The 22,960-nt window shown below is 40.7% G+C and overlaps 1 pseudogene across 1 annotated transcript in view; it reads left to right on the top strand.

Moving 5' to 3' along the window:
- Window positions 1-22,960, top strand: part of LOC149919545 (uncharacterized) — a 32,151-nt pseudogene that overhangs the window by 5,233 nt on the left and 3,958 nt on the right. The window contains exons 7-16 of the transcript XR_016464938.1: window positions 795-1,025; window positions 1,890-2,038; window positions 3,991-4,111; window positions 5,811-6,033; window positions 7,819-7,872; window positions 10,771-10,935; window positions 12,880-13,110; window positions 13,907-14,006; window positions 15,432-15,705; window positions 16,128-16,243. The product of XR_016464938.1 is annotated as an uncharacterized LOC149919545 (transcript). The remainder of the gene's footprint in view (window positions 1-794; window positions 1,026-1,889; window positions 2,039-3,990; window positions 4,112-5,810; window positions 6,034-7,818; window positions 7,873-10,770; window positions 10,936-12,879; window positions 13,111-13,906; window positions 14,007-15,431; window positions 15,706-16,127; window positions 16,244-22,960) is intronic.

Raw genomic sequence — 22,960 nt, 5'->3', positions numbered from 1 at the left:
TGGCTTGAAGACAAAAATGTTCCTTTGATTTCTATCAGCTAATGTTTTATGTAATTAGCTGTCCTCAAAATTGACTGGCTTTTTTGCTCGTTTTTTTTCTTTAATGGTTTTATTTTTCTAGTGCTACTATGATGACCTGCGTGGGTTTTTTAATTTGTAACTGATAAAGAGCAAAAGAAGGCATGCACGGACTCATATATACATGTAAGACATTACATAGAGAAAGTCTAATTGAAAAGAACGTCAGCCAAAGGCTGCAGGACTAACAAGCTGCCTGCTAGATTTGGGACCATTCAGCCAGCCTCAAACTCTGTCCCTGTGCTTCTTTCTTATGAGCAGGAACTGAAATAAATACAAAGAAAATCTTAAAGGAAATTTTAAAATGTTTTAATATTGTTGTTTCTCTGAAAGGTGAAATAAATAATAGGAAAAAAGAATAACACAGTGGCTGCATGTAATCCAGAATGGTGAAAGAGACCTATTGAAGGAGATGGACAGGTCTGCAGCAGAAGTGCTGGCTCTCACTGTCAGTGGATCTCTGCTACGTGTAAGTGTGGAGGATTGGTGCAGTCAGTTCTATGGCCAGCTTAACCACAGGTGACTTGTGTGATCTTGGGTAACTTGTTTGATTCCTTTGTGTATGAGAGCAATGTGTGATATTTGATAGCTGAGAAACCACCGTATGTTTTCTGCTTAGGTCAAACTTCGTTCTTAATCAGCAGAAGCCTTGCCCGAGGATTCCATTTAGCAAGAACTAATCAGAGTTATATTTTTTTCCTCCCTCATGTAAACAGAAAAGAGCAAACATCCAACCTGAAAGAAGTTGGGTTTGACAAACCAATTATTCTATAGCGTTATGGTGATTACAGAGAAGAAACTTTCTCCAGGACATGGAAGGTTCAGGTTGGCAGGACTGTCACATCAGAGCTGCCATATGACGAACCTCAGATTCTGGTGGTCGAGAAAGCAAACACAGCACAGAGAAAACTGCACTATTGACTGAATGATGGCTCATCCTTCATTTAATATCCTTTCTGTTTACATAGCTCACTTAAATTCATGTTCAAGGCCAGGTTGGATGGGGCCCTGGGCTGCCTGGTCTAGTATTAAATGGGGAGGTTGGTGGCCCTGCATGTGGCAGTGGGGCTGGAGATTCATGATCCTCGAGGCCCCTTCCAACCCTGGCCATTCTGTGATTCTGTGATTCTGTGACTTCTACAGCAGAGTAATCACACAGCATGTAGCTGAACAGCTTCCAAAATCCAGCTAGATGTAAAAGAACAAGACCTTATTCTTTGGGCTTCTTATCAGACTGCATTTATATGGTACCATATCTATAGTCAGTCTACAACAGCAAAGCCCGGTATGTGTCAGGTAGGTTGAAAATCCTCAAAAACAAACAAACAAACAAACAAACATCAGAATGAAAAATGCAGTTTTAAATTAACAGCATCAGACTGCATCCTATTTAGAGTATAACCTTGTCTTGAACATCACAAACATCAAATTGGATTAGGAACTGTGCAAGCCTGCTCTGTTACAAGTCTGCAGAAGACACTATGCTTTATAAACATACTTCTGAGTCATACATTGCTCCTGCACAGGACACTTCTGACCTGTACCAGCATGAGTTTTTCCTCCTACCTTGTATTAGTTTAGTAAGGTGAATTTTGTACTGAGAGCTTTGCCTGCTCATCCTCTATCACTCCCATGCACTTACTCAAGGAAGAAGATGACTGGGTTGGTTGTTTCACTTTCTCTTATGCACATGGACCCAATACCACTTCTTAGAGCTGATGATGTCAGTCCCCATGTTCTCTGCATGAGTAAGTAACAGAAGCTACAGAGTTGGAGAGAGAATGATAACAACTCCTTGACTCTCATTGTAGTTATCCATCTGAATATCCTGCAGTTTGCCAGAGCTGCTGCAATCTCCCATGTGGGGGGATGTATACCAACATATTTAGCCCTTCTCCAGATCATTCTATAGTTGGAACTTTCATCCCTTTCGACATAGCAGCATCTATCTTCCTAACAGGTAGGCAGATGCACTAGAAACTGTTGCTTGATTCTGCAAATTAGAGCCGAGAACATGAAGCTATACAAGGGTCTGAGCAATGTTCAAAATCAGGACAGACATGGAAATAGTGGTATGTTGTGCAACACAAGTTTTTATAACTCAGCTGGGTGTCTGACAGTGGGTTGGGTTTATTTTGGTTGGTTGTTTTTCATCTTCTCTTTTTCACTAAAAAATGAAAGCCAAGCATAGTGTTAGGTAAACAAACATGCACAGACAGACTCATAGTCCATAGGCAGTCTGACATTAGAGGAGATTGGCATCCACAAGTGTGGAAAGATAAAAGAAGACCCCTTCCAACTGTTCACGTCTCCTGGAGGTGATGAAACCTGTCCTCTCTGATTCTCCTCTAAGAGTCAAATGCCATCAAGTGTGCAAGCAGCCCAAAAGAATTCTGTTAACTAAATTGCTGAGCTAGACAGAAGTCACTCAGAAAAGTGAATTCCTAATTTGTGACACCAGAAAATTCCCACATACAGAGGAGGTGGTGGGCAAATGGAAACCAGCCTTCTGGCTGCCTTGAACACATAGCATGAGGTGTGTGTGGATGGCTGTTGCACACAGCCAAAAGGCAGACATCCTCTTCCTCCATCACTTCATCAGCACTTCTGAATATTGTTGCTATCTGTTTATATCTCTCTTTGTAGTTCTTTGCACCTGTACATGATGTGAGCAAAGGTTATCATTGATCCTACTTACAACACAGTCTTCGCCTATTTTCCTCTTCTTTGCTCCTTTAGTGACTTCAGAGTACTCAAGAAATCTGGGATCAAAATTTAATGCTCTGCAGAGAGGAATAGTAGCTAAAAATGAGGGACTAATTGATTTGCAGCTGCCTTTATTTGTAAGGAAGTGAAGATCATTGGCTGGTGGCTGACCTTTTGGGGTAGGAGGAATGTTTTACTGGAGCTGTGTGAGCAAGGATTTTTCAGGTCTTGTATAAAAACACTGAAGAGTTCAGTGCCCTCACAGCTAATAGGAGGAGCTGGCCCTTGTTGACAAAAAGTGTCCAGATGTCTAAAAATATATATTTTAAACAATTCTTATTAAAGAATTTAAATAACACCTGCCAAATTTACCTATACTGGCCAAGTTTATAGTAAAGAAAAAATATATATATAATAGAGAATATAAAGTGCAAAGCTAAAGTCTCAGGATTCCTTATGCTTCTTTGTTTTTTTAAGATCTATGTATTTGTTTTCAAAAAACACAGTGAAAACTCAATATACCTCTTCTATTAAGGACATAAATTCAGTATTCTTCAGCTAAGGTTTGAGAGAACCCAGTTATGAACCACCCATGTTACTTTAAAACCTCAAATTCTCTTATCAGCTGTGTGCAGGGAAGACCTCCTCACCAACACGTAGATGTTCTGATGACAAAAGGACATCTTCCTTCTCTTACAAAATTTATGCCACGTGTTATTTGCTCACAACAGACACAAGATGTAAACATCAGAATACATATTATTGTTAATAAATATTAAGGATAAAGATCCAAAAATATTCCTGAGACTTGTCAGCCGAAGGCTAATACGTTGATACCATCTATGTGCCATTTGAATTAATTTCTTTCTTCCTTTAAACTTACAGCCAAATTTGAAATGTTTTAGAACTTCCAGGATTGCAGCGATAAGTGGAAATGGCAATGAAATCACACTACTTGACCCCAGCTTCTTTCTGCTTTGAATTATTAATACAAGAATTTAACCCTAGCTTTTGTTTGTAGCAAAAGGACAATGATTTATACCTTCCTCACAGGCCTGTAGCATGAGAAAAGCTGGGTGAAGGAGTGGCTATGCAAAGCGGCTTTTTAATTAGAGACTCCTAGATCAAAGCAAGATTCTTGGATTGTTTAAGGTTTTCCTGAGATACACCAGGAAAAACAGGTTTCACATTTCTCTCTATTTACAGCAACACTGTAACCATGATGTTTAATCAGGAAGGAGGTCTGGTGACTAATGAAGATGAAGAAATGGTCAGAGAATGGAAATGGCCTCGGGATGGCAAGCTTGCCCAGCCAGTTATAGCACAGGTAATATTTAAAGCTTTACCTTTTTTACTGTTGTTCTTACCTCTTGCTTTCTCCTCCTCTCTCTGAGGTGTATGAATTGTAAGGAACACAGAGCTTATATTTCTCCTTCTCTAACAGGTTTTAAAATGAATAGTTTTCCTAACAACCTCTACATGAATTACCTCTTTTTTAACTCCTGTTGCTCCTTCAGGTTAAGAAAGAAGAGCAGATTTCCTACAACTGTTGGAACTCAGGGTTTCAGCAAACAAGAAGCCCATCCTCCCTACTCGATGCATTTTGGAAGAGTCTTTTCTTTCTAGTTGATACGAACAAGCTATTTCTCATTTCTCTGGGGCATGATCAGTAGCACGCACTTTGCCTGATTTCAGTCCTGCTCAGCTCCCACTGAGGTCTGTGAAAAGCCTCCCACTGCTTTGTGGCTACCAGATCTCTGCTTAAAATGCTGCAAAATTAACAAAAAGGCAGGTAAAATATTTGCAATCCAAGTTAGTAAGCATGCCTTCAGGCACAGTGTTGGTAAAGATACATTATTTGGGTCGGGTCTGGTCGGGAGATTTTTTCTTCCTTTCTACTTAATACAGGGCTACTGGCAGCATCCTTGCTGTTTTGTATGAGGCACATGTAAGACTGACAGAATGACATGTAGCTAAACACATAACAGGTTTCTGTCACTTGGCTCATATTGCCCAGGCTGCTGCTGATAGGAAGGAGTAACTTCAAACAAGCAAGTGGCAATGAAAATCTTACAGCTGCTATGACTGATATTATAGATACTCTTCTTTGGGTTTGATATGTTCTATATAATGACCTCTGTTTACTCTTTAAGGTCTGCAGGAGTTTAAGATGTCTGAAATATCATGCTTTATCTGGAGTTTTGATTTTGAAAGAGTCCGTAAATGTCGGATAATTATTGAAACAGTTTGAAATATCGAGTACAGATTATGGAATGTTGCTGTGAATTATGTGCTGTAGCAAATGGATTTATTTCAAGAGTCACGTGAAAACAAATGTGAGTTCAGTAAAGCCGTTAGTATCTGCAACTTTGTTTCTTACTTTGTTTGAATGAGTAGGAGTGTCAGACTGGAAACAGGTGATGCAAACTGGATTAAATAGAAGATAGGAAAAGTGGTTCCAAGTGCCCTACCTGCTGTCACCAGGTCATTTTTCATGGACTGTATGCACAGGCAGTGCTAAAGGCTATAGTGACCATTATTTCAATAAATCACATTGTATGCATCAAATAGTAATTCTTTTTCTTATGACTGGACTGCCCAAACACTGCCTACTCTCACTAACAACAACAGTTACAGGGCAAGCACAGACTGGCTTCTCCCCAGTCTATCCTTGTCTGACTCCGCTGTTTCTCTGACTTAGAAGAAGTAGACACACTTTCCTGAGTGGTTCTGAAAGTTTCTTGTGCCTTTCCGATACACAGCACCACCTTCCAACTCATGCACAGTCTCAGGATGTTTGCTCTGGCAGAAGTCATCCAAAGGGCTGGGAGCTATCATCTCTATCCACAGCTCATGTGCCAGGAGCAAACTTTGCAGGATTCAAATGGAGAGTGACAGCACTGAAGAGTAACTCATGACCAACTGTGTTGGATAACTAACCTGCTGAGACTTCAGTCTGCTTCTTCCATCCACCATAATTGTGAAAACACGGTGGAGTAAGTAAGTGTCCTTTGTTGGTCTTTGAGGTTAATGAATTCATCGCAGTGAGGATTGCAGGACGCTTTGCAATTGGCTTGCTCTACAAGTGGCAACATGAAAGTGTGTGCTTGTCTTTGTCACCGCTGCGGGGTGCGGCTCTTCTGCAGTTAGAAGAATCGGTGTGTTGTAACTGCAGTACTGCACTTGGTATCAAGTTTGCTCTGCAGATTTGGGAACTGATGAGCTTTCTTCTAAAATATGCTTCCCAGTGTTAGCACTAAGAGCAGTGCTCCAGAGTCATCAAGTTAGAGCTTCCAGAGACCTTCACAAACTGAATAAACAGCAGATTTGTGTTGATGTCCACATACTAGAGATCTGGCCCAAAGGGACACAGCTTTCCGTGTGCTTTGATTCCTATTTATGCTCCCCCGTCCCCCTGGCTTAATGATTTAGTGTATTCTCTGTTAACTCCTTTTGGTGATTACGTCCTTTTCAGCTATATCCAGTGTTTGTTCTGTAAGTGCAGTTGCCCATTCACACATTGTGTGTTCATTTTTGCTCAGAAAGGATGGTTAAGTATTATCTGTAATTTATGTAGAATTGTGCAGCCTACTGGACAGTATACTAAGTGCATGGATTCAACCTAGTACAAGGTGGTTTTAACTTACTGTGCGCAGATGGGGTACTGAATGAAGCCCTAAGAAATCCTGATCCAAATCTTCATTTTCTTCATTTCTGTGCAGTGAGCTGGCTGTCCAGTTAGGTTAATCATCTAGTCAAAGCCTGACATCTTCACAGCAAATACTCTCTTTTAGTTCAATGTTGGGTTGAAATACAGTTTTTTTTAGTACAATGTTGGGTTGTTGGAGCAGATTTTTTTGTGTGTGTGATTTAAGGGTCAGGAAAAAAATAGTTATGAAACACTTGTTGGAAAAGCAGAAGAAATCTATCATCTAAGTAAAACAAAAACAAAACAGACAATGCTGGTTCAGAGTTAATTTCCTTTTTCCTGTTATATATGTATTTAGTCTAGAAATTGTAGAAACATATACTGTGGGTATTTATATACCCATGTATATGTATATACATATTGTTGAGTTTAAAAGAAATTTAGATCAACTCCTAAACTTCTGAGAAATTAAATTTGTCAGAGTTTTTAAATGTGTTTTCATAAAAAGAAGTATTTCACTGTATGTAGCTCATAGGCTGAGGTGTTAGAATGTGGCTCACGGAACAACTTCAAGTAGCATCACCATCATTAGCTGAAAAACCTGACTTCTCACTCATGCACATTTCCACTGATGTGGGAAATGAAATATTCTAAATGATGGAAGATAAAGGTAGTAAATGAACAAGCTAAAAAAATTACCTATTTTTCATTTGTTTGGAAACAAAAATCACTCCATCTACGTTTCATAAGATGCACTGTTGCTTTTTTAACAGTTTGTCAATTATTTGATTCAAGAAGATGAGAGACTCCTAATATAGCCTATAATACCTCTGTAAAACTGTGATGAGAAACAACATCTTATTCCTTCTAGTTCCAGAAAAGCCTGGGCCTTAACAATAATAGAGCTACCCTTGGGTTCTTGTAAGACTGCCACCTGAAACGCCACCAGAACAAGGCTTCCTGAGATTAATGATTCACTGGATGTCATTCCCTGGTGGAATTGGAAGGGTCACTGCTCTGAGGGACTACAATGAAATGGGAAGAAGTGGAATAGCAGGAGTGCTGGGCTCATTCATAACCCTCAATAGGTGTTCAGGATTTATTCACTATTTACCAGTTCTGACCTCTTTACACTCAAAACATTTCTTAACACATCACTGAGATGGAAAATTTGACCATAAAAGGATTTGACTAAAAATAGCTGATGTAGCAAATTCCACCTGAAGAAATTTTATAGAAGAGATATGGGAGATAAGAGTCTGGGCCAAGATGTCTTCAGTTACCCTGCTGGCATGAGAGAGGGTCAGTAAAAAGCTATGAAGAAGGCATCACCAGGAGATTTTATCGAGTCAATTTAATCTGATTGTGGGTCTCCTCTCTCTTAGACTCAGGACTGACTCATTTAAAAACAACTCAGTCACATGCACCAGATGTATATGGTACTTCACAATCTTATGGCCCCATCTGGAGCACTGCATTCAGGCCTGGGGCCCCCAGTACAGGAAGGATGTGGAGCTCTAGGAACAGGTCCAGAGGAGGGCCACTAAGATGATCAGAGGGCTGGAGCACCTCTACTATGAAGAAAGGTTGAGGGAACTGGGCTTGTTTAGCTTGGAGAAGAGAAGGCTCCGAGGAGACCTCACTGTGGCCTTCCAGTACTTGAAGGGAGTGTATTAACAGGAGGGGGAACGGCTGTTTACAAGGGTGAATAATGATAGGACAAGGGGGAATGGTTTTAAACTGAGACAGAGGAGATTTAGGTTAGATATTAGGAGAAAAGTTTTCATGCAGAGGGTGGTGACGCACTGGAACAGGTTGCCCAAGGAGGTTGTGGATGCCCCATCCCTGGAGGCATTCAAGGCCAGGCTGGATGTGGCTCTGGGCAGCCTGGTCTGGTGTTTGGTGACCCTGCACATAGCAGGGGGGTTGAAACATTGTGGTCCTTTTCAATCCAGGCCATTCTATGATTCTGTGATGTGATTCTATGACTATTGTCCTCCCTTGTCCAAGCACATTATTTCTCTTTAAACACTACTGGGCCAAAACAACTGATTATTTTGAAAGGGCAAACTTTCTTGAAAATGGATGTAGGGTGACATTTGTTTACATCAGATTACCGGCTGCAGTAGATGGCATTTTGTATACTTGTATTTGTACAACATGAAAAAAGAATCTAAAATTTTACGTAAATCAGCATTTACCTTTGTACTTTACCTTTTGCTTCCTCTTCATTAAAATTATCTTTACCCTGAATTTTCAACTTAAAAAGTGCTTTACAGTTATAGTCAGCAAAAAACTCTCCATGTGTATAATATATATAGATCAATCATTTTCTCTTCCAAAAATCAAAGTAAGCAGTCTTAAAGCAAGTAAAATATTTCTACTTTACCAGTTGTCAGCAATCCAAATAATTAAAGGCACTACACTGTAAAACTTCTCCAAACAGCAAATATTTAAATCCCCTAGAATGAAAACTGAACCATCATCGCAGAAGAAACAAATGCTCTCTTTGCACCCCTTGAAGCATGCCAGCTATTTGTCTTTCTTCAAGTGATAGGTTTTAATCATAGAATTATAGAACTATAGTATCCTTACAGTTGGAAAGGACCTCTGAAAGCCATCTAGTCCAACATTCCTGCAATGAAACAGGGACACCACAACTATATCAGGTTGCTCAGGGCCTTATCCAGCCTCGCCTTGAAAGTCTCCAGGGATGGAGCATCAACCACATCACTGGGCAACCTGTCCCAGTGCCTCATCACCTGCACTGTAAAATATTTTTTAAGACTAGTAACCTTTTTTTTTAGAGTTGAATTTTGTTAGTGGCCATTTTCATATCCCTATACACTCTCTGTGAAGGTTCTTTGCCCCAACAAGGCCTCTCCCACACTAGCCATGGGTTTCATAACAAGGAGATGGACACCGGACAGCATAATCTATATCCTGTGCTGGCTTTATTTCTAGAAAGCTCTTTCAGCTCTTTCAGCCTCCATCACAAAAGTGGAGATCTTTAAAACCTGCTGTATTGCTACCACTTATCCTACTGACTTCACATTGGTGTTTTCATCTATTGTTTCCACCAGGATAAAATACTTCTCTTCATAGCTGAGTTGATTTGGAAAAACTACTGAAAAGACTTGATAGTGAAATAGGGTTCATTCTCAGGAAATTCTTCTGATTCTTGTCTCTCTAGCCCTCAGAAATGTTTAGCCTCAGAGACATGTTGGTTTCTTTTGAAAGGGGGAGGTAAAACTTTTTGTGCAGGGATAAATCTGAAAGAGAAGGAGTATCTTCAGGTAGACTAAAATTAATAGCCACACGGTGGCATGATAGAATCTGCAACATTTTTACAGAATACAGAATATTGACATGCAAACTAAGATTTTGTTAAAAAGGAAAAACGATTACATGAATCTTCAGCTGGTAAGCTGACCAATCACAAGTAGGGAGACAAGAGTTGGGCTGTTTTTGACTCATGCAAGAAAATCTGGCATAGAATGAAAAAGAAACTTCAGTTTTAACTGAAGATAATCCTACAACTGTGGAGAAAAGTGGGGTACCTGGTGTCTACTCCAATGTAAGGAATTAGGGAAGGAAAAATAAAACCACAGCAGTGCTGCCATAGCAACCTTCTGGCTGAAACAAAAAAAAAAAAAAAAAGAAAAGAAAAGAATAATAATAATAAAATATCACAAGGGGGCACAATATTGAAAATATTTATTTTTTATATAAAGTATCTTACTTAAGGTATGAAGGAGTTCTTTGTGGAATTAATTTTATATTAATTCAAACCTGTATTTATATTTTTCAGATAGACCTATATTTTTGGTGTCCTTCTTCTGTAATTATCAAGGCTTGATAGGTGATTTACTGTTTGTTACATGTTGTTCAGCTGTTACTATGTATGTTCAGAGCATTTGTTTGGGATAAAAAGATGCAAGCGATGCAGTGAAAACTACAGCAGTTTCATTTGTGTCATACCTTACTTTTTTTTTTGTTTTGCATAGTACAAAGTGCTATCTTCTTCGGCCACTAGAATTAGGAGTCACTAAAGTTTTCATCAGCATTTTCCTCAAAATGACAGCATTTGTCTGTCTGCTTTTCAGTATGCATAGTCTCCTTTGTCCTTGGTTAGAAGAAGGCAGAATTCACTATTGCAACTATTTCTAGTGATGGCTGTGTCATAGAGGTATATATTTTTAAATTACACATCATTCTGACAACAATTTGTAGTCAGGAGGTGTTTGTATCTCTGATGCATCTGATAGTGCTATGTCAGTGTGAGCACCACTGGACACGAAATGGAACCATTATGTTGTTCATTATGTTTTTCCATTGATATTTTTTAAAACCAAAAAGGACAGAACTGCTGTGGAGAAATGAAGTTCTGGAGGCAATCGTAAGCCGTGTGAGTGACATCAGTGCAACCAGAGAGCTGAGACATTTACAGAAGATCTGGAATGCTGTGGATGACTTGCCACAGTATTACCAGACAGCCCTAAGTCAGGCACGGTCAGAGAACAGCTGAGGTTTGGTTGTATGGGTTTGGTTATGTCTCAGCAGGTACTGGAGTAAACTAAACAGTTCTCTGAAAGTCAGCCCCGGCCTGGCCATCAGAGAGTCCCAGCACTGCTGGCTTGAGCACCAAACTAGGCAGGAGGCTTACGGGAGGCCTGTTTCTCAAACTGGTGACAGGTACTTGGATACGTGGTTCTCTGAGGTCAGCAGATACACTTCTATGCTGCGCATTTCCATACAGTGTGGCACCAAAATTGCAAGTGCTGTAGGAGTCCCTTCCCTCCAGCATTAGCACAGTATTAGTGCCACTGCATGTGGACTGGTCAGTTCAGTGGGGATTGGGTGGCTTAACATAGACACAGCAGCACACTGATGATGTGCTGTTCCCAGGGCCGGGTTAGCACCTTGCATGCTGCTGCACTGAGCCCAGTGCATCCACCAGTTCAGGGATCTCTGCAGTGAGGTACAATGCAAAGTACAGGTGTTTGTGTTCATGCTGAGCACAGGCAGAGAATTTCAGCCCCATGCTGAGGCAGTTACTGGGACAGGTAATGAATGACCTGTCTGCTTCCCCGCTTCCCTGGTACTGCAGCTTCTGTTAGACTGAGACTATGGACATAGAGGACAAAAGGTTTGGAAAAGAGGAGAAAAAGTGTGTAGTAACCACAAGCCTTTTCTGAAGACTGTTGTTCCATATTCTTTAGATATAACATTTATATGAACTGTCTGGTAGTGTAATCCACTGTAAGTACACACAACCCCTAGCAGCACGAAAGCCAGGCCTGGGCAGATGGCTAAAGGAAATTTGACTGCAGCCTTGAAAGTGAGGGAACTAAAATGATTTAGAGAGCTCGTGCTGGTGCATTACATGCCATGGGAATCATTCTATGAGAGTTTGATACATAAAAGTCTCCTTAATAATAGAGATAAAAGCTATAAGCACACGCTCTTGCTTACTGAGTATGGCTCAGTAAAATTGGCACTGCCTGAATTCTGTATCTTTCCTGATTAATTTAGCAAAAGATACGTTCCAAATAATTGGGAAGACAGAACGAGCATCTCCATATTCCTTATACAGGATTCATTTTCCCTTCTCTGGACCATTGTCAACACTCAGTTATTTTCTATGACTTGTATGTAACCTATCCACCAGAAAGACCTGTCAACCTGCCAGTTAGTTATACCTAATCCAGCAGACAAGGTCTTGTTCAGGGCAGGAAGAGGGAAGAGTGAAAGTGTAAGGATCAGATTTAAGATCTGTCATGTGAGTTAAAACTTCAGCCTTACCAGATCAAGAGAGGTGATTTTCCCAATCTATTAAGCACTGGTGAGGCCACACCTGAAGTTCTATGTGCTGTTCTGGGTTCCCCAGAGAGACATGCATCTACTGGAAGGAGACCAATGAAAGGCCACCAGGGTCATTAAGGGACAGCAGCACCTCTCCTTTGAGGAAAGGCTGAGAGACCTGGGACTTTTCAGCCTAGAGAAAGCTCAGGGGGGATCTCATCAATATCTATAAATACCTAAAGAAGGGTGCAAAGGGGCCAGGCTCTTTTCAGTGGTGCACAGTGCCAGGACAAGAGGCAATGGGCACAAACTGGAACACGTAAGGTTCTATTTGAACACTACAACGTACTTTTGTGCTATGCATATTTTCCAGAGGGGCTGTGGAGTCTCCTCTTTGGAGATCTTCAAAAGCTGCCTGGACATGGGCCTGAGCAGCCTGCTCTGGGTGTCCCTGCTTGAACATGGGCTAAGATCAGATGGACCCATTGGTGCCTGCCAATCTCCTGTAATTTTGTGATTCACTTTCATTATTATTTTTCCAGTCTGGATCACACAGCAGTTGAGTCACAATTATAAGCACACAAAACACCAACAGTTACCAAATCAAGGTCACTGATTTCAGCAGTGGCGGTGTGTTTCAGGAATCAGCTGCACACACATTAGGAAAATATCTAACCTTCCTCTTCGACCCCTAAGGAAAGGTACAATTCAGTCTGCAGATTCTCTCCCAGTTACCTTGGTTATGCAGAGATCACAAGGGAAGAGGAAAGAGAACAGCCAAGCTCCCAAGTCAGAATGTCCTCTCCTAGATCAAAAGAAGTTGACTCTTCCATCTGGCATGCAAAAGGAACCACACTCTTACCCTCTCAGGTAATTATAAGGAGAAGAGGAAGAAATGAAACTATTCCCCCAAGCCACTAAATGGTTCTGTCTTGACTGCTTACTTAAGCCATACAGAAAGAATTTACATTCTTTTTCTATATTATTAGTAGTACTTCATAGCCTTCATGTATCCGTGTATTATACTGTAAAAGCACAACAGCAATGACAAATAGCAGTTGGGAGGGTTTGGAAAAATGCCTAGAAGAGATATTAAAAAAAAAAAAAACCTTTCAGCAAGTAAGATTAACTACTTTTTTTTTTTTTTTAAATGATGTGTTGCATTTGTGATAGTAGCTTCCAAAAAGGCTTGTTTGAGTGCAGTGCCTCCCTATATCAGCATTTATGAAGATGCAAACCCTGTGTGTCACGCACTTGAATGACGCTCTGCTCTTCCAAGTGCCATCACCTCTTGGTTACAACGTATAGGAAATCTGAGCTTCATGCTGGCTTTCTCAGAGCTTGCTTAGAGTTGTAACTATGCTATTTCATTTTGCTTCTTAAAAATACCTAGGGGAAATCAGAGAAATGGAGGAAATATCATTTCCAGCATCTTTCCCAAGTCTTTTCAAGCACAAGACAGTTTGTATTTCATTTCAAATTATCTGCTACTCTCTGACAAATATCTTTTTATTCAATCCATTAAAGCAAAGAGGTTTGCATCTTCCTTTGTAATTATCTGCAATCTGGCTTCACCCATCCTGATGTATCATACTAATGCAAGACCCATGTCTGTTTTGTTTTATCATTAAACTTTTGCTTGCTTGCTGTTATTCTTTCCTACAGGTCCTTCTGCTTTACTAAACAGCAATATAAAAACAGAGAGGCTGCATACCACTCAGTTCAATTTAAGTAAAAGGAGGAATGTACTGAATGTCAGTAATTCACGGTAAGGAAATTTATGTTAAGATTGGACAGTGATGGCTCCAGTGTAAACACTGATGGTAGCAGTTTACTACCAACTCATTTCTGGAAATGATTCAGTATTTTACCCATGCCTCCAAGCCTTTACACCATTGTATAGGATACGTTGCATGTGGAGGAAAAACAGAAATAACTTTTCAAACCTAAGTAATCCACGGCAGCCATTAATGCTGTGCCTGCAGTTTTTTTTTTTTTTTTTTTTTTACAACAGGAAAACAAGATGACAAAATTTCTTACTGTATTTTTGGCTCGAGGATCCCTTATGTCGTTGCGACAAGATTGCATTTATTGATAACTTTTCTAAACAAGCACAATTAAAGGAACAAAGTGCTTTTAATTTCACGTCTAGCCAATAGCTCAACTCACAAAGAAGAAATATCACAAAACTCAAGCATTTTATGGTTGCTCCTGGGATTCTGAAACTGTGATCTTGTTTTACATACACGTAGCTGAAAACCAAAATTTTCCTTATTCTGCTGTCCATGAGATCACTTATGTTCTCTCTATTCTGGTCCATTTAGTTTAGATTGACTTCCTTTTTCCTTCAGGTCCCTCCAGCACAATACAAGTACAGCAAATGTTTAACATAGGGCTGTACTCCTCTGTTTTAATGCTTTTCTCTTGTCACAGCCATTAAGGGACTGATCCAACATCTCCAAATACAGCAACAATCCCTCCATCAACTTCGGAAGGCCTCAGGGGAGGCTTGTGGGCTTTATATTCTGTTTTTTTTCTTATTCCCCTGGTTCCAACCTTTCACCTTGTTTGCTCTTGCTATGAAGAAGTGTCCAAAGATGCTTTACTGCTTTAGGGCAGTGTGGCAGGAACTTAATGATGAAATTATGTCTTCGCTAGCTGTGTGAAAGTAAGGCTCTGGGTTTTGGCTGCATGCCTTGGCCTACGGGCCCAAACAACTACAGAATCCTTCCCCCACATCAGAACAAAAGGGCTTCTCAAAACTCTTCACAACACTTGGAGAAGACAAATAAAACCAACACACATATGTAGCACATACACATGAACATAAGTGTACTACAATCAGCTGTTGGAGGTAAGAGGTGCATATGAGACCTTCAAATAATAAGGGAGTATCCTTTGACATCAGTTCTTGGCTTCTACTGAAGCCTGCTGGGCCAGATCCTCTGATTACAGCACACCCCTCTTGCTCCTCTCTGCTTGGTTTCAGAGGCTGGGCTTTTGCAGAAGCCAGCAGCTTCACAGAACTTGTGCTTGCATCAGACCTTAAGAAATACCTGAAACATTTAGATGACTGCACGCCTTAGAGCCTGGGCCTAAGAGATTATTGAAAATGATTCCTCAACCTTTCCTTGATTTATTTGGCAATCTAACTTGCTAACATTTTCCCCTGTATTTTTTCTCCCTGTGACAGGAACAAGCTGAGGGTCACATCCCAGACCGCCTGTCCTGCTGTACTTCAAAGAGTTGTGATAGGGGAGGAAGGGAAGACATGCAGGTGTAGCAATCATCGGATTCCCTATGTGTCAGACCTGGAGTATGATCACTTCATTAACAACACGGTGGCCTTTAAGGAGCAGATTATAGTGGTCTGTGTCTCATCTTCACAAAGAAAAGATCCCAGTGAAGATGAAATAGAGCAGCTGTATGAAAGGCAGAACAAACACAGAAGTATGCCTTGTGCTCAGGTGGGTTTTATTAGTAGACTGGTTTTCCTACATGTGGTAGAACACTTCAAGATCCTTTTTGGAATAATTATCTTTTTATCTGTTTGCTAAAATATTGGTCACTTGTTGTAGGGGCAGAAGATTTTTGAAAGACAGAATTCCAAAGGATTATGGCAAATCAATAGAGATGTTGCATATTGGGTAGCTACCACTCCTAAAGCAGTTTCTTCTAAGGAAAATATACTCTCAAACAGAAACTGAGAAATTTAGAAGCCTCTGTCACCAAATGTATACAGCAAAGAACCGCTGCTACCTGTTCTGAAAGAGAAAAATAATGCAATTGAGTTCTTAAGGACTTGTTTGGAAGGAACTGCTGGCATAATTGGTCATGCAAAACTTTCCATCTACTTAATGGTACCATTGTATCTCCCTTGTTTTTTCAGGGTTGTCTGGATTCCTTTCGCCTCCTCAAATACAACATCACCTCTGCTAATGCACTTACAGATCATAAAGGTCCCTTGTTGGAGAAGAGACATAATGTAGCTCCTGGCATGTTTTTGATATGTTGAAACTGTTACAGTCAATGATTTAACTTTATAATGCTATTATTGTTATCTAGTTAAAAAAAAGTGACTTTGGGATTGCCATATGCCACCAGCATTTGGGCCAGCAGGAGAGCAGAATGCTACTCCTCCTGCAGAAGTACAGGATGTGAGCATGGCAGCCTCACGCTTGTCTCTTAACAATTCAGGGTTTATGGTACATCAAGTCATTCTCAATCCACCTGCAAAGGGCAAGAAGCCGGTGCCACTTGCTACAGCATTAAAAAGGAAACACAATTTCTTCCTGTGAATGTCAGTAGTTAGATGTAGCGAGTTATGCACTTACCCCCACCCCCACGTCATCTGTGGCAAAAAGTTTAAAGCATATCACACAAAAGTGTGTTTCAGTTTGTAAAAAAGGGGGAAAAAAAACCTTCAACAGCATTCTGAGAAGTACCCTTTGGAAATCAGGAGAAAGTCTAATATGAAGAATGGAGTGAAGTTGGTTTTAAAGTACTGATATTGTTTTCATAGGTGGTCTGGAACCGTTAGATTTTCTTGCAGGAGATGAATTGCTTTTTCATAGGTGGTTTGTTATATCAAAGCTCTGCATGCAAGGCATGCACTGTATATCTTACATTGTATTGTTGCAATACTGTGAAGAGAGGATTCTCCAGGCCTTGTTCACCTCTGTCACAGGTTATCATTAGACTAAGACAAAACAATCTTGTTTTGCATCTCACAAAACTGCATTACAATTGGATGTTAAAAGTCCTCACATCTTTCCACAACACTGTTTGCTGGGTTATTTTAGTCACTTTCTCCCAGCAGGAGAGAGCTCCCACAAACTGTTGTTTGGTAAGTCTTTGTCCACTTCCTTAATAGTGGTGAGGAACAAGTGCTGCATCCTGTGTTCGCTTTGTACATTTTTAGCAGTGACCATGGCACCAGAACAGAGGAGCTTTTAGATATCCTCTCACTTCAGCTACTGCAACGTTAGGGCTATTTCTGACAGTTAGAAATGAGCTATTCCTGCAAAAAGGAAAACTCTTCATGAGGACACTTGTCTGTGAACAACTTCTCTGTCCACTGGGTGACACCAGCAGACTGTCTGACACTGCTTGCAGTATATGAAACCACAGAATACATACACATGAAGAAGATGAAATTCCAGCCACTCTGCTTTTTTTATCCTGATAAATCATTTTCTCCCTTCTTGGTGGCAGTGACATAAATAGGACAAGCAAAATGCAACAAAAACACCCAATACCTCCAATCCCACTTCCTGCAGTTTACAGAGCAGAAGGAGACTAAGCAGGAAAATACCCTGTAAAGTCACAGTGTATTAAGGGCCTGCTGCACAAAAAGACTGAGATGACACATTTTAGTACAGATCACCCACAGCTGATGAGAACGACTGCTGATGGCTCTCAGGAATTAATATAGCCAGCTACAGAGATGCACTTTGATTCTGTTCTGTTACATTTTTGAGTTCCCGCTTGGAAAAATGCATTATTTTCAAAAGAAAAATCAGGATAACAAGCAATATCTTATGAGTGATGAATAGATTATCCTTAGAAAAAACTAGTAGGCTTCTTTTGTTTTTAAAAGCATTTGCTGATATTAGATGGCATTGATTTTTTTGTTACTTCACCCTTAACCCACTGCTACAAAGGTAAATCATCACACAAGATCAGTTTCAGTCAGTACTCAGATACACAGAGATAGGAACTAAACATTGTGAGGAGTAACCCGAAACCCAATTAGCCTGTCAGCATGGCCTTAATTACAGCTATTTAAAAACTGAATGTAAAGACTTCTTTTGCCTGAACAAAGTTCTGTTATTTGAGGAAGAATGGAGTTTGCTTTTAAAAAGAAAGTGCTAATAGTCATTTCTACCAGTACTCCTAATGTCTCTCAGATGACAAATAATCAGCCCAAGCAACTAAACAGTCTCAGGAGTGTGAGCCAGTTTCACCTGTTACAATCCTTACCACCTTCCAAATGATAGCTGAGCAGTGAGCACCCTATGCAGATGGAGCTGCCTTTGCTGTTTCCAGGGATTTATCACATCCTCAAGCAATGCAATTCCCAGTCAGGCTTATTCAGCTGCTACAGTGCTCAACCAGTTCATCTACCAGCAAGACCAGAACAGTAGCATGGGACTGGCTTGGAAAGGCAAAGCTCAACCAAAGGCATGCTGCCTGAGCATGAGCATTCCCTGTGGACCAAAGGAAAGCTGCCAGAGGTGACAGCTCCATCTCTCCTCATGTTACCTACATAGCATGGTGACTTGCAAAGGACAGGAAGAAGACAAGAAGCTTTAGGTTGCAACTCTGTCAGTAGTCACCAAATGGAAAGGGCCAGAGCATTTTACATAGTCAATTTCAGAGCAGCTCAAAAGTAAATGATAACTTGAAGAAGTTATGAAGTTTGTAATGGGCCATTGCTCTTTTCTGCTGGACAACAGCACTGTGTCTGCCGTAGAAACGGGACCAGCCTGCTTGAAATTTAGAAATAATGATAAGTTAAGGACAAAGTCCCTACCTTCAGGGTAGAATACAGCTCTTTTTGTAGATCTGAAAAATCAGTAGTGAAAAAGAAATTAGGATTCCAGGTCATAGGCAGCAACAGAGAGATTGTGCAAAGATCAGTAACTGCTAATCAGTTGTTGCATGAAATTCTCTGGCAATAAATTTACATGGGAGAAAAGAATCGTAATTACTTATACAAAGATGGGCACAATAGCTGTTAATGCTAAACAAAGAGATCTGGGATTTGTTTGTAGACCTATCTCTGAACACCTCAGATCAGTGCAGTAGACACCGTACACACTTATTGTTTAGTGAAAGGGTAAATAGAGAGGAAACATTCCTCAGGTTGTGATATACAGCACGTGGCTTGTCTTCAGCACATCTCAAAAAAGGATGTAACATGGAATGGGTGTTCATTTCAGGAAGGACTGAAAGGGGTAACTTGCTAAAGAAACAGATGAGATAAGAGAAAGCTTATAAAAAGAAAAAATGGAGTGGCAAAGGAATAAGAAATAATTGTCCATTGTTTCTTAAAGCACAGGAATGACCAAGCATCAGTGAAGAGATAAGCAGCAGATTTAAACCAAAAGGAAATTCTTTTTCTCACAGCACGTCATTAAATTGCGGAACTATTTGCCACAGGATGTTGTGGAAGCCAAAAGACATAAGTGTATTCAAGATGGAATTAGATACATTCCTGAAGGTTAGCTCCATTGGCAGCTATGAAACACAATGCCAGTGTTTGCTTAAAGAAATCCCTGAGTCGCTAATTCCTTATGGCTAGTATGGGTTCAGGGTAGGACCTATAAGTGCTCTTCCAGCCCTTACTCAGCTCCTGGACACTTGCAGGGACAGGATGCTGGGTGGCCTCCATGAGCCTTTGATATAGAGCTGTGCAGCTGTTCCTGTACCAGCATACGCAAGGTTGTTGCTTTAATTTGGGTAAAGCTTCTGTAAGAGGATTAGGGGGCAAAAATGCACAGAGTTCACGAGAAGGTTCTTTGCCTTATCTTCAGCTACACACACATCAAATGTTTCAGTTTTGCATATTCCTAATTCTTTAAAGCTTCAATAACACAAAAGTAACATCCCTAGGAGGGGAAGGTCTCTTTCAAATTGTGTAAGGGTAGGACTACAAATTCATGTAGTTTTACATGTTTTCTTTTGGAGGCAGATAGCCAATTTCATCTGGACCACCAGCCTTGGGAATTTCCTCAAATGACTGGGTAAAAAAACTTCAAAATGAAACATGCTTGTCCTCTGTGTTTAATGAATCAAAAGGGTACCCCTAGCTCACCCCAAAGGACAGGGTCGGTCCTTCATTTCCCACTAAAATAACCATTGTTCAGCTAAATGTATACAAGTGAGTTTAAGGGAAGGAATTCATGCCTTCAAAGAAAAAGGATTAAGTTCAAATTTTAATCAACGCATTAGGCAAGAAGGAAATGTTGGTTGATATTAACCACTTTTAGTCAGCTTTCTGTGCAGCCTTAGATGCCTCGAGGAAATCATTTTGCAGAAGTATGATTACAACACAGCTGCTGTCAGGGGCAGCTGCTTCTCTTTGAGCATGGCGTGGGCTTCCTGTCACTGTGACAGTCCTCTCTCTCCTGCCTCATCTGAAGGTCTTCAGGTAGGATTCAGCTCCTGTGCCTGCAGAATGCTGTAGACTTGAAGGCAGGAGGCAGAAGATTTTATTGCTGTTGGTATTTACTATTATTTTGCAAAAGATGTCTTTTTCAAAAGGATTTGTTTTGAGCTGAGTTAAAAACAAAATAACACATTCCAGTAAAAGATGAAACTTAAGCTGATACACTTGCTTTCATTCATTAGTACCACAATACATGGAACGATGGTTGCGTATCATGAGAGCTAGCTGGGAAAACAAGCACTGAATGATTACTTTTCTAATTACCTCTGGATGTGAGTGAGGCCCAGCAGCACCATTCTTACAGGGGAATGTTTTCCACTTTCTGGACTGACAACAATACAACAGAAAGAAAAATGGAACCTGCAGCCAAAAGCAGACCCATAGGGCTGGGAATGTATTCTTGCACTCTAAGAATGCCACAGGAGCTGGAAAGTTGCTTGTGCTGGGCTACAGCTTTCACTGGCACTGTGGTCCTGTGGCCATAGATGGAAGGCAGCTGCTCTGATTTCAGGCCATGTGTCCAGGCTCCCCGCTTATCCCAGGCGTGACACAGATAACTGGCCTATGCAGCAAGAAGCCGCGTGCCTGGCGACCTTCTGCTGAGTGTGGAACAAGGGAAAGATATGCAAGGGAGACAGAAGAGGAAAAATAGAAAGGAAACAAAGCAGGGAGGGGACAAAGGTTGCCCTCAGTAGCACCTGGTGAATTTTTCATTAGTGGTGAAATTCATATGCACATAAAACAGACATCTGAAGAGAAATGAGCCATCCAAGCACGGACACAAGGTGTAGGATGAAGTACTTGGGAATCCACCCTCTCCCCCCCCTCCAAAAAAATGTAAATATGCACAACCCTTCTAGAAAAAGTCAAGTGTAACCACAGCCTGGCCTTAGCATCTCCCAGTGTCCCCATCCCCAGCCAGCATTCAGGCATGCATGTCTCATAGAATGGCTCAGGTTGCAAGGTACTTTAAAAGATCATAGAGATCCAAGCCCCTGCTGTGGGTAGGGATAGAAGATGTAAGGAAGATGTCATGAAATTTACTGGTGACATGGTTGCTGCCATTCCCAGACTGCTGCAGGTTGTCAGCATAGTGATAAGGGGCATTACATGTTTCTAAGTGGTTTTACAAGGCAAGATAAACTATCACTATAAGGAACTCCATAGATGAGTTTTTCACAATTCTTATCCCATGAAAGAAAATAGCATTGCCCTGAAAAAGGTGAGGGAAAGTCACAGCAATCCATTTCATTACATCTGATTTCAAGATCCAAAGCCTTTAAAAGAAGACTGGGTTCTGTAATTGCATTTGCAGTGCAGCTGACTGAAGACTTGCCAGCTTCTTAAGTGCCCTCATTATGACACAGGCTGAATGTTTTGAGCTGATTCTGCATCTTATCAACAGCATGAAAGGAATTTGTGCTGTTTCAGGCCGTTCAGTGAATTTGAACTTCTCTGGATCCAAGAGCTGAATGAGAGTCTTCTGGGGACATCATTCAAAATTCTTTTGGCCATTTTCTGCTGCAGACAATCAAAATGACAATGTTCTTGCTAATATTTCTCCAGTAAAAGTAATGCGTATGAGATCAGCCCAGGCTGTGGAATCTTCTGTTTATACACAGAACCTGACTAGGTGCCCAACAATGGTTTGTACTGCTTTCAGTTTCACAAAAGCTATTCCACAAGGATCATAATCAGAAATTTACAGGATAATTGACCTCAAAGCTTCTACTATTCTTAATCTCTGATTACAAAGGCCAATTTGCTCACTGACTAGCCATTTATTTGTTTGCTTAGTTACAATTAATTATTCAATATCTCATCAAAATTATTCATCCGTTGAACAACAACACTCTTTTCATTGTCATCCACCTGAACAAGCAGTTCTGTCGTTCAAATTTAGTTAGGCAGAACTGCAGCAAGAGTTCTTAATTTCCTTCATAGTCAAGAGACAACTAACAGAGCCTATCTCCATTCCCACCAGCACACAATCAACTCTCTGGGCCATCAGTGACGCAGAACTGCAGAGACCTACTAAACAGACCTTTAGCCCTGAATGAGTTTTCTAGAATTTTTAGTTTTCACAACCCCTAGAGGAAAGTGGGCATTCTCCACCATGCATTGCCTCCTGCCAGGGTACGGTGGAAGTGGGTCAGATGGACCAAATGCTGGAAGTGCCAGTTTCTCCCCTGTGGGATTCAGCAGTAGGTGAAGTGATTTCACTCTTGTTGTTTAACCTGTTTGTAAAGACCCAGTGATAGAGCAGCTGCAATATCATGACAAAAGTATATCTCATATTGCCTGACAGGTTTCCCTATTTCATTTTTCTTTCTACAGTTATAGTCCACTGGTTCTTGCTTTGTTTATCATGGCCGTGGTAAACAGACTGTTGTCTGTCTTTCTGTAGCAAATCATCTTCGTGTCCCTCCTGTCCCATAACTGCACTTCCACACTCAGCCTTCACTTCTATATGCTAAAGAAGCACGGTTGACCTGTCCTTAGAGGTCATATTTTCTGGAGCTCTGCTCATCCTTGGCGAGGATTCCTGC

Source organism: Phasianus colchicus, chromosome 1 (genome assembly GCF_987193195.1).
Source record: "Phasianus colchicus chromosome 1, bPhaCol1.hap1.1, whole genome shotgun sequence".
Lineage (NCBI taxonomy): Eukaryota > Metazoa > Chordata > Aves > Galliformes > Phasianidae > Phasianus > Phasianus colchicus.
The sequence above is the reverse complement of the archived record's forward strand: the minus strand, read 5'-3'. Positions and strand labels throughout refer to the sequence as shown.